Source organism: Lagopus muta, chromosome 4 (genome assembly GCF_023343835.1).
Source record: "Lagopus muta isolate bLagMut1 chromosome 4, bLagMut1 primary, whole genome shotgun sequence".
NCBI lineage: Eukaryota > Metazoa > Chordata > Aves > Galliformes > Phasianidae > Lagopus > Lagopus muta.
In genome coordinates, this window is record NC_064436.1 from 8,463,122 (window position 1) to 8,480,413 (window position 17,292).

At 37.4% G+C, this 17,292-nt stretch overlaps 1 long non-coding RNA gene across 1 annotated transcript; it reads left to right on the top strand.

Annotated features, from left to right (window-relative positions):
* The first annotated feature begins 3,789 nt into the window (after window positions 1-3,789).
* Window positions 3,790-16,991, top strand: LOC125692240 (uncharacterized). The gene is made up of 4 exons (XR_007376539.1): window positions 3,790-3,901; window positions 8,653-8,791; window positions 10,617-10,810; window positions 13,018-16,991. It is a non-coding gene; the product is annotated as an uncharacterized LOC125692240 (long non-coding RNA).
* Window positions 16,992-17,292: the final 301 nt, after the last annotated feature.

The window sequence follows — 17,292 nt, forward strand, 5'->3', positions numbered from 1 at the left end:
TTCTTGAGAGATCAGTACAAAACAAACAAACTAACAAGCTGATGAAAAAGAAGGTTCCCTATTGGAGCGTCTCTCTCAAAATAGGACTGTCATTTGCCCCAGGTCCTGTCAACCAGAGCTGTCTGCTACAGTCTGGAAAACCTTCTAGGACTGATCTTGCACCGAGTCTATAGATGAACTGTTCCAGTCTTGCCCTCACCACCTTGTGAGTAATATTTTTCTCCAAGATATCACAGTATACACCTATACTAAGAAGAGCTAGGCTGTGTAGAGTGCTCTCCACGTAACTGTAGGCTGCATAGCTGCCAACTCTTCCCTAAACTAAACAGATGCAACTCCCTCATTTTAATTCTCACAAGTAATGTTATTTAGGGTCATTTTTATCTTCTCCAAAATCTCAGTAAATCTCTTAAACTGGTGAGTCCAAAAACTGGTCGCACTAATTCAAGTGAGCTTCAACAGCGCTGAGTTAGAAAAGTATAAAAATTTATCTTGATCTACTGGCTTTCATAAGGATGTGTAGTTTGTCTTGTTGCTCAGAGAATACAGTTAGCTTATTTTCAGCTAAACATTCATAGCAACTACCAGACCTTTTCCAGCATTGCTGATACTGTTCAATTTGGCTTCCATCTGTTACTAACAGAATGGCCTAAGACAAGGTTATTCTGACCTGGGTGCAGAACTTTTGCTTTTCCATGAAGTTTAGTTGGTACAATTCTGAATTTTTTCATGGCCCTTCTGATTGATAAATCTCAACACTCAGAGACTGAGTCTCTGGAATGTGTTAGAAGTTCAGACTTTGCTGATTTGACCACATTTAATTAAGTATTTTATCAGAGTAAGTCTCTTTATTGTAACAGAGACACATCAGCGGTTAATTTCATTCCCCTTGCTGTAAAAAATTATGAACTGAATGTTCCACTGAAGCAGGACATCTATGCCAGATCTTGACTCTTGTGTTCTAACTTGCATGATCATCTGTTCTGTAAACTCCCAAAGTCTGATTTTTGTCTTTCTCACTTGTAGTAATGTGATCAGTCCAGATCACACTATATCAAAAAGTTTAGTCTAGTTCAAAACAGACGTTCTGGATTCTGACCAATCCATTTCAAGTATTACTAGTCTTGTAGTATAATTAGCTTACGGGCTAATTTATTTCAGTCATCTTAACACCAACAATTTTTGAAAGCCTACAGTATTTTGTATTTTTTTTTCCAGGACAGAATGCAAGAGATTCTGCTAGTAATTTTTATTTTTATTTTTTTTAATTTTATTAATCATAAAACTAGTTCTCATTTTCAAGTGCATAAAATAAGAAGAGCATTAAAATTTATTTATTTGAAAGAAAAATTGACTTTCTTGTGTCTATTTCTTGTTTTACTTCACCACGGAATCATTTCAAAATCATTGAAGGCAAAGGTGTTATACTAGCATAAAATCAATAAAAAGGGAGTTGAAAGGGCCATATTTTCTACATGCAGTGAATGAGAAATGAAAAAGGGGTTTATAATATCATAAACCTTGGGACTGTGTCTGGTGATTATCCTAGATATGGCTTGCCAGGGAAATGACCACCATCTGCTGCTGCCCACCAGTGTCCTGAAAATACAATCAGGCTGCTAGTATTTGCTGAAGCTAGCAGCAAGCTAATCCTTTCAGTTTCAGCTCTTAAGATTACATGTAATTGTGTGTAAGATGCAGTCTCAGTCTGCACAGATTTTTCAGACTCTGAACACTGAAGTAGATCACATTTGCCTTGAACTTCTAGCTCAGCCTCCCCTTTTCTATTTGTATTTCATTGTTGCTTTTGTTTTTAAGTTGCTGGTTTAAAAAAAGAAGCAGCAGAGCTATCTGTGTATTTCCTCTGGTTGATGGATTCAGAAGTGAGACTTTATGTCAAACATCTGCTTTGAACTGAAGTTAATCTTTTATTTTATGAAATTAAGATAAGACTGCTTTTAAAATACAGAAAATATTTCAAGGTTCTGAGGGAGCTTTGAGTGGATATACACATCTCTACAAAAAGAATGCAGAAGCTAGTCCATGGTAAGACACGATGTGATAAAGAAATCTGCTGAAGTGAAATAACCTCTAGCAGGGAGAAAAGGCACCAAAAACATGGATTACAAGAAGAAGGAGGTGATGTAGAAGTGGGGAGAATTTTTAAAGAATACAAAGGAACCCTAATTCAAATTTATCTGTTCTGTGCACCTCTGACTTTCAAAGTACTAGTTATAGAGAATGTTCTTAGAAGATTTTCTTAGTAAAAAGAATAGGAAAAAATACTATACAAGTTCCCACTACTTCAAAGTGCAGCTAAGCATTAATACATTTGACCAACAGCTTCTGAAATTAGAGAAATAAACAGTTTGAAGAGAAATGAGAATATGAATAAGGCAGAAAAGAGAAAAAATTGTGTAGGGATTCAATTTTGTTTGTTCTCACTTCCTTGTTTCAGAAGAAATAAAGAAATATTAAAAATTAAAATGCGAAGTCACTCTCAGACAAACCAAATGAGAATGATTTCAGCTGGGCTGGTAATACTGAGATCTCAGGGGAGCCCGTTTTTCTTCTGTGTTTGGCTATGATATAAAGAGTATCTCAAAACCGTTTGGAGTGGCCTGCTGCAGTAATAATGTATTTCTTAGAGTTGCATGTTTCATAGAGAAAAGGCAGGACAAGAGAAACAAAAACCACTTGAAGAGGTTTTTTATGTCGGTGTGAAAAGATAAATTTTAACTTCTGTAAATGAAAACAAGGCTGAGAATCTATGGTGACGGTAGACACAAATTAAGGATACAAATACATTTGGCTGTAAGAAGTATCTCCCCAGCCATCCCAATTTTTGGTCAGCGCCCAGAGGAGGCAGGAAGGGTTTAGAGTACAAGCTGAACTTGACCCTGTCATTGAAGGTGTTTACAAAAGTAAGGTTATGAATATTTTAGAAAAACATTGTAGAATTTGGTCCTTCAATCTTGAATCTATCATTGGGATTCATAGATGTTATGTTAATAGATAGAAGGGAAAATAAATACAATGGCTTTTCCAGCATTAATGGGCACTGAAGATGTAATTTCCACTCCATGACATAGCAAATCCCACTGTGTATATAGGTAGAGATGAAAATAATGTCATATGTATCATACTAAAACAACCTATTAGTCTATATTAGGGACTCTCATGTGGAAGCTTAAGAGAGTGAGAGTTATAAATTCCTCTAGCTCCCTTCCTCTAGCTTACCTCACTGCCTCTGTGTCTGTTAGTCACACTACGTTTCCCAAACTCTCCTGTGCACAATGTCGAAAACACAGCTGATAATGCAGAAGGAAAGAAGGCACAGCAGTTGCCGGTAGCAGCAGGAGGCAGAGGGCACAGCAGAAGATTTCCTTCTTGGTATTGGTCTTCTGAGACAGCTGTGGCAGATCTTCACTTCTTCCACACCCATCCTCCCATTTTTGCTTTAAAGTCAGTGCTCTCCTTCTAATTATAAAATAATAAAGGAAGTGGTTCCGTTGCAATCATCTTGAGGTTTCAGTCCCAATTCTGCACTCGCTATATTTTTATTTCAGCTTAATTTCCTTTTCTCCAGTGATATTACTTCCCAGTTACGTTGAAAGAAAGCTTTCTGAGCTATCTGTATGGCTAACATATAGAGGCAAGTTCACTTAAAAATATATTACAAAATGTATCGCAAGTGCTGCAGTACATATAATAAGGAAGATGAAACCTAATGTGGAGAAAAGACAGCTTGTTGTAACATAATTCTGTTTCTACTTTTTCTCATAGTGAGTGAAAGATGGCACAACGCATAACTGATGACAAAGGTAGAATGCAACAGATCTATCCTTATTCCAGTCAAGTGGAACAACTGTGAAAAAGATAAAGATCCTAACCTCACAAGGTATATAAATGATAAATGTGCAATAATATTTTCTCTTTCACTGTATTTTTTTTACATTTGATAATGCTGTACAGAGTGACTGTTATTTTAAGATCTCTATCTCAATATTATACACTACATCTTATTGTTAAGTAAATCACTGTGCTACCTTCGTGAATATGTTTAGTGCATCTGTATCTTAAGTTAAGATGCTAGAATTCTCTTAGAATATCTACCAAGTGAGTGGCATCTTTACAGTGCTATTTGTTATTGTGAAGCCTAATGGTATTTCTTATTCAGAGGCTGTACCCATTTGACGTGAAAACAAATAATTAAAATAAATTATGCCCTTAGAGTCTACAAACTAAGGAGACAAAAATATCTTTCTGAGAGGGAGGTTAATACAGGGATATCTGTTGACAGTGTTATGAAGACCTCAAAGGGATACATACATTTGTCTGCCTGAAGTGATGTGTGTGAGGGATTCCATGTCAGATTGTTAAGTTTAGCGAGCAGGATTTCTAGCAATAGATTTTCAGAAAAAATGTGGTTACCCTGGGGTGTTGTTTACTTCCCAATTGCTAGAGCATTCAGTGAGATTTTGGCCTTTTTCTTTTCCGCTTGCACATTTCTGTGTGTGTATGCATGTAATTGCTGGGTTTGCTTTTGTTTCATGTTTTTCTCCTTACGTGTTTTCGCATTCAGTGTACTGAGAGAGATTTTGCGACCTTTAGCGCAGCTGCCAGTCACTTTCAATAGGTGCCTGTAAGGATGCATACCAGTTTTCCTGATAGTGATGAGCAACTCTTAGCTGTTGTTGTTTCACCTTGCATCTTTTTTTTTAATTGTCTTCCTCTGTTGTTTACTCACTGTGGAAAGCTCCCACCTTCTGGAAACTTCAGGTCCTGAATGTTAGCAAAGCCGAAGGCTTTGAAATGCAGGCTGCTCAGCCATGCTGAATAGCTAATGACCATTAAGTTTCTATTGCAAGGATAACATTATTAACAGCCCAAAACTCTTAGCTTGGGGCAGGGCTTTCACTTCATTCTGTTTTGTGTGTTCCATCATCTATCTGCTCATTGGTGCTCATAGTTTCAGAGGTGGAAGCCAACTGAGGTGATGTATGAGTAGAAACAAGGAAAGAATTTTAATAAGGAAAGCAGCATGGGCTAAGAGGCCTTCTCTGCACTTTAATATGCCTTGTGGTCTTCTTGTCTCCAAACACATCAGACTATAAATAGCTTAGTTTTTACCAATCTGCTACTCTTGCAGAAAATAAGAGGCCCTAGGCTGGTCTGTACTATCTTGCTGGGAAAGAGCAACCCATATCAGCCACCTCAGCACATGAGCTGCTGACACAGGTCTTCAGGGCACATCCAGATCACAGCTATCCTGCCCGTAGAGCACCTGAATAGGGTGTTTGTAGGCACAACACTTGCCCTACACAGCTTACATCACCCTCCAGAAAGCTTGATCCTTTTGTGACTACGTGTATGCTCTAAAAGCCAGTTTTGACAGCTGACAAATAAACAGTCTTATCTGGCATATCAGCACTTAATAGGGAAACTGGAGAGACAAGGACAAATTTGGTATTGTGCTGATCTGCATTGGAGGACCCATTCACTCATAGCCTCAAAGGTTGCCAGCTGCTGTACTAGAGCAATAAGCTGAGCCTATTCCCAGCTTCTCATTATTCAAGTGCTTGAATAGATGTCTCACACAGTACCTAAACTCTTGCCTAATTCAAGATCTGGATGTTCATTTATTGTGGACGTATAATCTTTTTATTATGTTGGCTTTGTTGAGTAAGTCTTGTAACAAGATATTTCAATTTCTGCCTTGTTCTTCTTCTATCCTAGCTGTTAGGCTTTTGTTTGTTTGTTTGTTTGCTTTTTTCAGGTTATATTAGTCCACAGATGAAAAATAGAATTACAAAAGTCATGGGGAAATGAGATTTCCATGAGAAATAAAGCTAAGTAAATTGGGATTTAACAGAATCACAGAATCACAGAATTGTAGGGGTTGGAAGGGACCTCCAGAGATCATCGAGTCCAACCCCCCTGCCAAAGCAGGTTCCCTACAGCAGGTTGCACAGGTAGGCATCCAGGCAGGTCTTGAACATCTCCAGAGATGGAGACTCCACAACTTCCCTTGGCAGCCTGTTCCAGTCCTCCGTCACCTCACTGTAAAGAAGTTCTTGCACACATTTGTGCAGAACTTCCTATGCTGCAGTTTCCGGCCGTTTCCCCTTGTCCTGTCTCCATTCACCACTGAAAAGAGTCCGTCCTCACCATTCTGCCCCCCACACCTTAGATATTTATAGACCTGGATCAGATCCCCTCTCAGTCTTCTTTTCTCAAGGCTGAACAGACCCAGTTCACTCAGCCTTTCTTCATAGGGGAGATGCTCCAGGCCCTTCACCATCTTTGTGGCCCTTCACTGGACTCTTTCCAAGAGATCCCTGTCTTTTTTGTACTGGGGAGCCCAGAACTGGATGCAGTACTCCAGATGAGGCCTTACCAGGGCAGAGTAGAGGGGGAGGATCACCTCCCTCGACCTGCTGGCCACTCTTTTTAATGCATCCCAGGATGCCATTGGCCCTCTTGGCCACAAGGGCACACTGCTGGCTCATGGCCAACCTGTCGTCCACCAGGACACCCAGGTCCCTCTCCGCAGAGCTCCCCTCCAGCAGCTCATCCCCCAACCTGTACCGGTGCATGGAATTATTCCTCCCCAGATGCAGGACTCTACACTTGCTTTTGTTAAACCTCATCCGGTTTTTTTCTGCCCAGCTCCCCAGCCTGTCCAGGTCTTGCTGAATGGCAGCACAGCCTTCAGGCGTGTCAGCCAATCCTCCCAACTTTGAAGTTCTGGCTCAGTTTGGATTATTTTAAAGTCACTTAGTTTCTATGAACTTGTAATAAATCCGTTTTTTTAATGTGAAATTCATAACACTTTCTGTGTATCAATGAACAGTATCATATTTAGCAGCAGTATCTACCTTCTAAATTTGAAATAATTGAATGAGTGATTCATTTACAAGACCGTAAGAAAATTTGGGAATAGATTTCAGACTTGTCTGAATTCAGCTTAGCTATTGATGACTTCAGAGTAGCTAACCTAATTTATATCAGCTTAAGACATGGGATTTACAACCTCTTCCCATCTATTTCTGATTCTGCTCCTCCCAAAACAAAAAACCAAAATACTTACTGATAAGTCTTCCAAATGACTTCCAAAAGCTGTGTACCACAGTTTTCTTCTTTGCAAAGTGGTACGATGATGATAGTTACATTGCTTGGATAGTGATATGGAATTATGGAATTTGAGATTTTCAGAATGAAACATCTGTGGAAATAAACTCTGTATAGAAGTGATATAATTTAATATCTTGCAATGGGAATAAATACAGGAAGCAGTTTGATGTTTTTAGAAGCCAGGCCTGTTTTATCCATGTTATCATCTAATCTACATCACAACACTTTAGGGATGCATACTTTCTCATCCTTAATCTGATCGCTGCACAAACTGATAATGATCTTAGGTATAAAAGATAAGTTACTCATGACATGAGAGTGTGCCTAGAGCACTTTATTGCATTGCTTTTACCATTTCTTGGCCTATAAGTGTCTTTGTAGAAATCAAAGGTTATTTCAGTTCTGAAAATTGTATTGCTGTTATTTCACTGCACTGAGCTTTCATGCAGTGCAGTAGCTGTGAGAGGCAAGAGAGCTGTCCATTTTAGAAAGAAAAAGCTGAGACCATCCATTTAATGTCACTTAGGACCTATTACAGCAGAATAATATGATCATTTAGAATTTTAGATCAAAATATAAATAGTCTGAATCTATCCTGCATCCCAGAGGTGAGTAAATGGAGACAATTTGCAGTCATAATACCAGATGTTTAGCTGTTGCTATAAATTCAACAACAAAAATTGAAAGTAAAAAGTGAGCTGCTAATTAGGGATATTAGGAGCCATGTCACAGGTGAAAGATGATCTAAAATGTTGTTTCAGAGTGCAGTGCAATAGTGAAATTAGCACATGTCTATTATCACTGCTTGCAACTCTGCAGGAAACTAATGGAAATAGCTTAATCTTTTCAAGCTCCTCTAAGAGGAGAAATATAGTGTTTCACCTGTTAATGAATTTTCCCTCCTGTCTTACTTTTGATAAATTCTTACTGTAGATCAGTTTTGTTTTGTTGAATGCCTTAGCTGTAGATTCAATAAATAACTGTGAAGATGAGTGATCCAATCATTCATTTTTAGTAAATGGCTGCTATAGTGATCTGTTGTGATAATGTTTGAAAAGGAAAAGGGGACTGTCCTAAAATTCCCCCTCTTAAACAAGTTTCATAGAGTTCTTCTTCCATGGTGGTAAAAGGAAAGGCATTAATTATACATTTTCATTATGACAGAACCAACATCGGCAGTGACTAAACATAATTTGTTTAGGTGATAGTGCAGGCTGTTCTGTGATTAAGTTTTATTTCCCACCAGGAGGCATCATTCTTAAATTACACAGCAAACAGGCAAGAGAAAGGAAGCAAACAATAGAACACTTCCCAGAGGGAAAAAAAAAAAAAAAGGAAAAAAAAATTTGACTCTCATTGTCCTACTAAATAAATACTTGTTTATTTATATATTTCTGTTACTTAACAAGAAAATCAGCAATGAGGTCCAGCTTTAATTAAAAGATGCATGTTTTCTTTGGGGCTTTGTTTGACTGTATTTTAGATTTTCAGTAACAGTTGGCTTTTAATGAAAAGGTTCTGTTCATCTGGAAAAGAGGAAAGGATGAAAGAAAGAAAAATCACTGAGAAGTGCCTATCATATGAAACATGCAGTATCTTACTTCCTTGTCCTGTAATCCCTAAAGAAAGAGAAATTTGGATTTTATTTAGTAAGGTAAGTATAACGCAAGGACCTGTGTGCCTGAAAGTATTTAACTCTACATGTACAGTTAAGTCTATACAATTAATGTTGGACATTATACCTTTCTGAGGAAATCTCTGTATATTTTGAATTAGAATTCAATGTAATGCTATTAGAGGCCTAATTTTACTATATCTTCAACTTCAGTGTATCTCTTACTTTGCATACATCTATAAATGTGCTTTAGTACCTTACTGAATCAAAGACCACAAAGGAATGCTTTGATATTTGCTTTTAATTTTCAGCTGCTATTAAAAAGTGTTAGTTGTGATTTTCTGTTGTAATTTGACTTTTAGTATCACATCCCCTGACTGTTTCGGCCTCTGCATTTAGCAAAAACAAGTATGATCTGATTTCTTGTTATCACTGATGCTAATGTGAGAAACAATAAAAACTAGGATGAGCTATATGCTGTTTAACAGGAATGTCTTCCTGTTCAGCATTCTGTTTTTATTCCAGTAGAATTGCATGGCAATTTCAGATGAATGAATAGCCAGACAAATTCAGAAACGCACGTCATTTACCCCAGGTGCAGCAAATATTCCTTGGGAGCTGCTATTGTGCAAAATTAGATTCCTGCTGAATGCAAGTAAAGAACTACATATGATGAAAATGATGGTAGAGAATGTTGTGTGAGCTCAGCAGGTTTGATTTTAATTGAAATAGTTAATGTTCTCTGCATTTAAAATAAATAATTCAAAATACTTCTGACCACTCAAACTCTCCAAAGTGATTAGACACTAAGAAGAGTATCAAAGGGATATTAATGCATTGTTGTCTCCTTACTGCATGCTTTTGAGTTAGTACAGTTTATTGTGTACTTTAAACATTTCGCTTTCCTTAAATAATATAAATAATTGTACAGTTTTAGTTATTTGGAATCTTAAAACCCAATTGTCGAATACCAGGTACCTCAATGCATGTCATACATAAACGATGATTACATTGTTATTTCTGAAAAGAAGTGACACAGATGTGGATAAAATGCTAAATGAAGCCACATAAATTGCTAAAAAAGTGAATACAGTGGATCTGTTGGCAAATTCTCTAAATCTTTTACATATGTACTCAATTTCACTGCTCATAATTGAAAGTCGCTGCAAAGAATTAATATGAAGACTGGCTGACCTGGTGGCCTAAGATTACATCACCTCGAGTCAGAATTTTGTTCTCATTATTGAAGTGACAAAGGCTACAAATCCCAGTAATATATTATGAGTACGTAATGTGGGGGGGAGGATGTACAGGTTGCGCTGTACATGGTCACCCCCTTCTGGCTACTTAAGAAGTAGAAACTCTGTAATACTTTGAGTATCTTGAATATAGTCTGTATCCCCTATACTACATTCATACCCTTCTCTAGAGCAATCAATTGAATTATACCTGGATTTGTCGATCTGCAATGAAAATGACTTTCAAAGGGCACATTTGTAGTTGCTAGTACTGGTGAGATTTGTACAAGAAAGGAGAAGAACTGTTGTCATCCAGCAGTTTTCTCCTGAGCATCTCAGAACAGCTAAGATAAAATCAGGTTGTTTTGCAAGCACACCATTACCCTCTTCCAGAGGTAGAGTACAACTGCAGGAACAAAGTAGTCCTGTGCTGCTGAAAAATACTTGCCTGGCTTTAGAAATAGAATCATAGGATTGTTTCAGTTGGAAGAGACCTTTAATAGTCATTTAGCCCAACTCCCCTGCACTGAACAGGGACACCTACAGCTAGGTCAGGTTGCTCAGAGCCCCGTCTAGCCTGACCTGAATAGATCCTGCTGAAAAATCTGTTCCCTTCTTTCCTTTAGCTCCTTTATAAATATTGAAATGCTGCTATCAGTCACCTGATAGCCAGGTTGAACAGCCTCAGCTCTTTCAAGCTGTCCCCATAGGAGAGGTGTTCCATCCTTTGGATCATTTCACTGGCCATCCTCTGGGCAAGCTTCAACAGGTTCATGTCTCTTCTGTACTGAGGACTCCTCATCTGGATGCAGTACTGCAGGTGAGTCTTCACCAGCACAGAGCAGAGAGGCAGGATCACCTCCCTTGCCCTGCTGGCCACACTTCTTTTGATGTAGCCCAGGATTGGCTTTACTGGGCTGCGAGGACACATTGCTCGCTTATGTACACCTTGCCCCCCATAAGTATGCCAGAGTCCTTTTCAGCAGGACTCAGACCATAAGAATCATATGAAAACGTGGCTAAGATGGTTGTAACAGAAATGGTAAGTGATCTGGTGTGTGCAACACACCTGAATGACTGCAAAGAGTGAAGCCAGGATCCACCCCTTTCCAGACCTCATTTAAAGGTTGGCAGTGGCAGTGAGGGTGTCTTGTTGGAGGTTTCTACCTACCTGTAGTTTTCTGTGGGTAAGCAACTTTTTTCCTTTGTTTCTGTGGCTGATGAATTTGGACTTATTTTCACTTGCTACAGCCTAGGATTTTGGCACTCTGCTATTATTACTGTGCTTTTCATTACATTATGGTTTGAATAGAATAGATTTTACTCAAAATAAAATGCAAGAAAGGTAATCAGGGCGAACTGTGCTTCAAGTGTCCAACTTGCAATGGAAAGAATTCTTTTTGTTGTCCTAGTAACATTCCTGAAATGCAGAACTGGGCAGAGAACGTTGAAGGTGGAGCTCAAATGTTCCAGCCATTAGACAATCTTGTGTCCTGGAACAATGAAAATCTTATTTATGGACACTTCATTGTAGCTAATCTTTTTTTTTTTTTTCTTTTTCCTTTATTCTTCATCATCATCATTTCAGTGGAACAGGTGATAAGACAGAAGTGCTTTGATGTACCTTAGTGATTTTACTTCAGAGACAGGAAAAGATTAAATGATTGGATGGAACTTTCTAGGTATATATGTGTGATAGCACATATATGCAATCTAATCCGTTGAAAATGGATAATAATATGACAATGAAGTAGGTAAATGGGACAAATAAAATGAGAAATGCTAATTAAATCTGAAAAAAAAAAAAAAATCATGATCCTGAAGTTGATGGGGGTGAACTCCCTTTGGGAGCAAGGAAGGGCAGGATTTCTACCAAAATGCCAGTGCTGAAAAGTAATAGGATCATAGACTGAGAAATCTTTTGCAGTAATGTCTGCTTGCATGGAAAAAATAAAATAACATAAAATTGTTGAAGCATATTTCAGAATCAAAACCCTGGAAGGAAGTACCTCCAAGCTTCATGAAAGAATGGTTCAAAAATTAAATGTGGCAATTCAGGATCAACAGTATGTATGTATATTTTAGTATCTTTTTTCCCAGCTTTTTAAGTTACTAGAAATTTTGTATTGGGAAATCTTTCCAAAGAGCATGACAGTTAACTATGATGACAAAATAGTTTCTGATAATCTTGTTTAGGTGAGCGTAGAAGATTGCAGTGTCGGGAGAGGCAAGAAATTGTTCAAAATGGTAAAACAGGCAGGAGTGTGAGTGCCAAAACACAGCTGCAGTGATAGAAGCCTTCCTGCTGGAACAACTACAAAGTCAATTCCTGTGTCATTCGGTTAATTCTATTTTTGTTTAGTTTATTTTTAAAAACTGCTAAAAAAGAAAATCCCTTATCTCTCCTTTGTGTGTGCATAATTCTTCATAACTCTTGTTACATTCTGATAGTTTAGAGCAAAACCAAAAGGAACCAGGCAACTTCAAAAAGTATGTTCAGTTTTTTGATGCTGGAAACTGAAATTAATTGGTTTTTGAAATGTTCTCAGTATTTTCAGATTTTGTTTGTGGAAAGTTAATACTGCTAGAGAGTTTTGCGTCTTCAGCTCTACTTTCCCTCAAAAAACAGACAGTTAATAATATGTTATGTGACATTTCACATTCTCTTTGAAAAGACATCTTTTATTTAACAGTGTTCTGACAGTGTTTTAAAGATAATTTACCTAAAGTCATTGTCATTTATTCACACCATTAAAATACTATGCAGGCTTCATGAACAGGGATGCTAAGATGATCTTGAAAGTTCAAAAAGACACTTTTTGCAAGAGAGCTATAATATGGTTGCACTTGGGGAGCATTTTTCCCTCTTATGCCTTGTGTTTATGCAGCTTTTATGACCTTAAGGAAAGATTTCAAGCTGGTCCATAGCTGAAGAATAATTTTCCTCATCGTAAGTATGGCACATAAGACTGACTATTGTGATTTACTGAATTCACTGAAAATGTCTCTTGCTTCTTCATGTTACAGATCAAAGCTGGGCAGCAGGAAGAGCTTTCCTCCTGTGTAAATGTTCTAGTTTTCATCTGGAGGTATCAGAGCTTCCTAGGAAATGCCAGACTGAAATGGTTTGGATGTGAAAAGCGTTATTTGGTTATTATCCAGACAGTAGCAAGCCATTACCTAAATTGTTCTTTTTCTGGGGATGCAATGAATGCTGAAATCTTGGCAATTTCCTTTCCAAACACACTGAAGTGGACTAAGTTTTGGACTAAATACTGTTGTGAGCAGATTGGAGACCCCGATAAAAGGAATTAAGAAGAAAAGTTGCTCTGGCTCTTCATCTCTGTAATGTGCTTAATTGAAATTTTGAAGTCTGCCACTCCAGACTGGTTGCTTGTTTCCCAGACACAGTCATTCTTAAGTCCCCTTTTAACTTGTTCTCCTCAGCAGGATCTCTTCTTCTCACTAATTGCCAGCAGTGAAAGTCTACAGATGCAAACTGATGAGGAAGAAAAGATTTTCAAATGAAAGTGACTAAACAAATTCCACACATTGTAGAGTGGAAGGGAAATGAAGCCTTTCTTATTTGTGTTTGTTTATTTTAATAAGAACGTTATCTGCTAATTCTATTGGCAGTAATCTGACATCACAAGAAATGTTTCTGCAGATTCCTGTAATCCCAGTTCTCCTCTCTGGGATTTCTTAAACAAGGGGTGAACAACTGGAAATCAGCATGGCAGCTAGAACTTCTGGGTTCATTTTAAACAGTATGTATTTTCATGTTTTTTTCAAGCTATGACTCACTCCATTGCTTGAGTAGGATGGCCCCCACTGATGTGGATCGGTAAGGACAAGATGTATGGCTTCAAGAATGTTTGTTTTATCCCAGATTGTGTTAAATATTTGTAATATACAGTGATAAATATTTAAAAGTGATTGTACATTTGAAGTCTTCTGCGGGGAGAATTTCTAACAGCATTTGGATTTTGTTTTTTTGTTTTGTTGCTGTTGTTTGTTGTTTTGGTTTTGTCTTTGAAAATTTGAATAATTACTGGCCAATATCTATATCTATTAATTGAAGTCGTAGGCAAAAATGGTATTTTTTCTAAATAAACATAGCATTTGGCTGTGCTCGGCTGACATACTTGCAGTGAAACACAGCATTAGACCCAAGTACTATGTTTTACAGAGAGCTGTAATATTACAGGGGTAAACAGATATCAAAAGATAGTAAGACATCTTTTACAGAATCAAATTTTGCTTATTTCCAGTATATTATTATATGTTACGTGTATATTAATCAATATCTCTGTGGTGCCGCACTCTTAAAGCAAGACCATAATCCACAGTTATTGAGGAGCTTTGTAGCATTGAAGGTTTTAAACCAGGATCCTTATTTAAAATTGTAAGACGTGATTGCTGGATGAAAGTTCAGGAGAATAAGGAGTAAGAGTAGATATTTGCTATTCTTCTGCATGTAATGTTCGTGAGAACATTATCAATCACTGGGTCAAGTTTCATTTTATTTCTAAAATGGGTTCAAGAAAGAACTGCAGGAGTGATTTGAAGTCAAAAATATCTGCTTTTCAGCAAGAAAGCAGAGGAAAACTGAAATGTCTGTTTCTAGTAATGATTGAAGAGACTCAAATCATTTTTCAGTTAGTATACAAACTTGCAAGAAATCCTAGGAAAAAACTTAGGTCTAGTTCAGATCAAAAACAGATTGTTTGCAACATAGGCTGTAATTGCTTACTGAGGCTTCTTTACTGGGGATATTACAATTGAGATCTGTGAAATCAACTTTGAAAGATGTCTTAGCCGAACCAAAACTGCTAGATTCTTTGCAATTGCATGATATAATTTTCTAAAAATCACAGCTTTCTGTGTTTTACTCAGTCAAGTTGAGAAGCTCTTACTGTACATTGTTCTTGTTCTACTGCCAAATTATTTTCTATGTCTATTTTTCTGTGACAGGATAATCACTTTCTCTTCCACAAGCTGAACAAACTGAGATGCTTTAAATGTTGCATTATAATTAGAATGAGACCTTTTTGGATTATTTTTGTTTTTCCACGCTCACTTTGAACTGTTTGTGTGTTTGAAAACAAGACACAAATACTATATTTCTAATACAAGTCTTGCTAGCACTCTGTGTGCATTCTTCAGCTTTAAATTCCCCTCGTTGTATTACCAAAGATTGCATTAGACCTTCAGCAGTGGCAAGCATATCCTGCAATGCTTATAGCTGATGACTCATAAATCCTATTTTCTCAGAATGAGTCTTTTGTCATAGCTTGAATGTTTTGCTTACATATATATTTCGCATAATGCTTCTGTTTTAGAGCCTATTTATTGGCAATCAGTTCATTCTTTAGTGGCTCTCTTCCTTGTTTGTTATTCTTCAAAACTTTTGTAGGTATGACAATAATTGCTTGTAATCATATTGCATTCTGTGTTGCTAATGAAAATACCAGAAGAGCAATTCTCCGAAAGGGATTCCTTGAAGGATCTATTATTGGTTCTCTATCACAATTTCTATTTGGTTCAACTTGAAATCAATGCAGGGTGCACTGAAAGTCATGCCTCCTACTGATTCCCATGGGAACTACAACAGATACAAAGATAACAACAACATTTGAAAGAGTGCACTCTTAGCTACAAAACATTAATTTTCAACATAGTCGCTGCCATTAGCTAGGCATTTTTTGCCAGCTGTGAGCAAGAACCTGCATGGTGTGCCCACAAAAATCTGTATGAATGTCTGGAATGTGGCTTGTCTGTTTCACTGTTGCCCTGGCTGAAACAAACTCATCATCTCACTGTGCTCACATCTACAGTTTGGTCTCAATGTTTAGCAAGTGTCAAAGTATGTCAGTGGGTGCCATTTTTTCTATATGGAGGAATTCAGTGATATATCTTTGCTTCACATGTTGTTCTGTGTTGGATGCCATTTTGTCAGATTAGCCTTCTGCTACCATCTGTCATACAGCAATAAAATGTAATGGGGTACTGGTGGAAAGGTTCAGCCTCTACTGCCATGGTGTACTGACAATAGCTTCATCTGACCTCAGGGACCAATATAATAAAACAGGAGGCATGACTTTCAGAGCAGCCCTTGAATTTTATTGCGTGATGTTTTAAGTCAATTTACAAGCTTTCTTTAGGTAAGTTAAATTATCTGGATAGTGGAAATTAGCAGTGATTGTTTTAGCAATCCAATATGGTGTTGAAAACAAGAAATCAAAGTACAAGTTAACCAGAAAAGTTTTGATCACAGAGAACTGCATTAAAAGCCTTTATTTTTATGATGATTATCTCTTGCGGAGTCCCAAATGGATATTTCCATTTCTTCATTTCACATCCATCAGGACAGTCACTTAGTGGTTTCGTGTGGACACATTTTTGGTATTGAATGGGATGGATATTATTCATACTCACTGCAGAATCATACTGGTAAGTGAACATCTAAAATGTTTTCCTCATTAGGACAATTTCCTGAAAAGAAGCAGAACAGTCTTGTGATCGCTTGGCTTATATCTGAGAAGAAGTGATGTTAAAGAACACTTATCAGAGAATCATCAAGTCCTATCATCTCTCTGTAGTTCAGAAAACAAGAAGGTACAAATATTAAAGAGCCTCCAGAGGTTCCCAGAACCTTTTATATAGGTAAAACTCTTTCCCTAGATTCTCTTGCTATGACTGAGACTGTTAGTTTATCAAGTCAGTCAAAATGCTACCAGAAAACTCCAACTATCTCAAATAAGAAAAGGAGTTACTGGTAATTCCTCCAAGATCTCAATTATAAATTAAAATTCAACATGCATAATATCATCAACACCTGCTAGATTATTATTTTTTTTTTAAATTCAGGTAAGTTATAGTTCTTGTTTATATATATTTTGAAAGTGAAGACAAGGGGAAGACGCACTAAAAGGTGAGAAGCATTCTTGCTATATGGTGAGAAATGAACCAGAAATAACACCCAAGTAGGAGAATTATTTATAGAAAGTAGAACCTGAAGAGAAATGCCAAGAGATGTCAAAACTGATTGAAATATGCAGCCTTGACAGCTCTGAAATTCACAGGCTGACTGCCTGCTAAAATTTGTGCATGATGCTTTATATTCTTCAGCCACTAGGTTTGGCTAGCAGTTTGGTGTAAGTGGGTGAAGGAAAACAAGAAACTATGAAACATAGTAGCTCCTCTTCTCTCCCCCAGTCTTGCATAATGTATACTACTTACCACTCTGATACAGTTGAAATACTAACTTGAATCACTGAAATACCATTGTTCTCATCAACT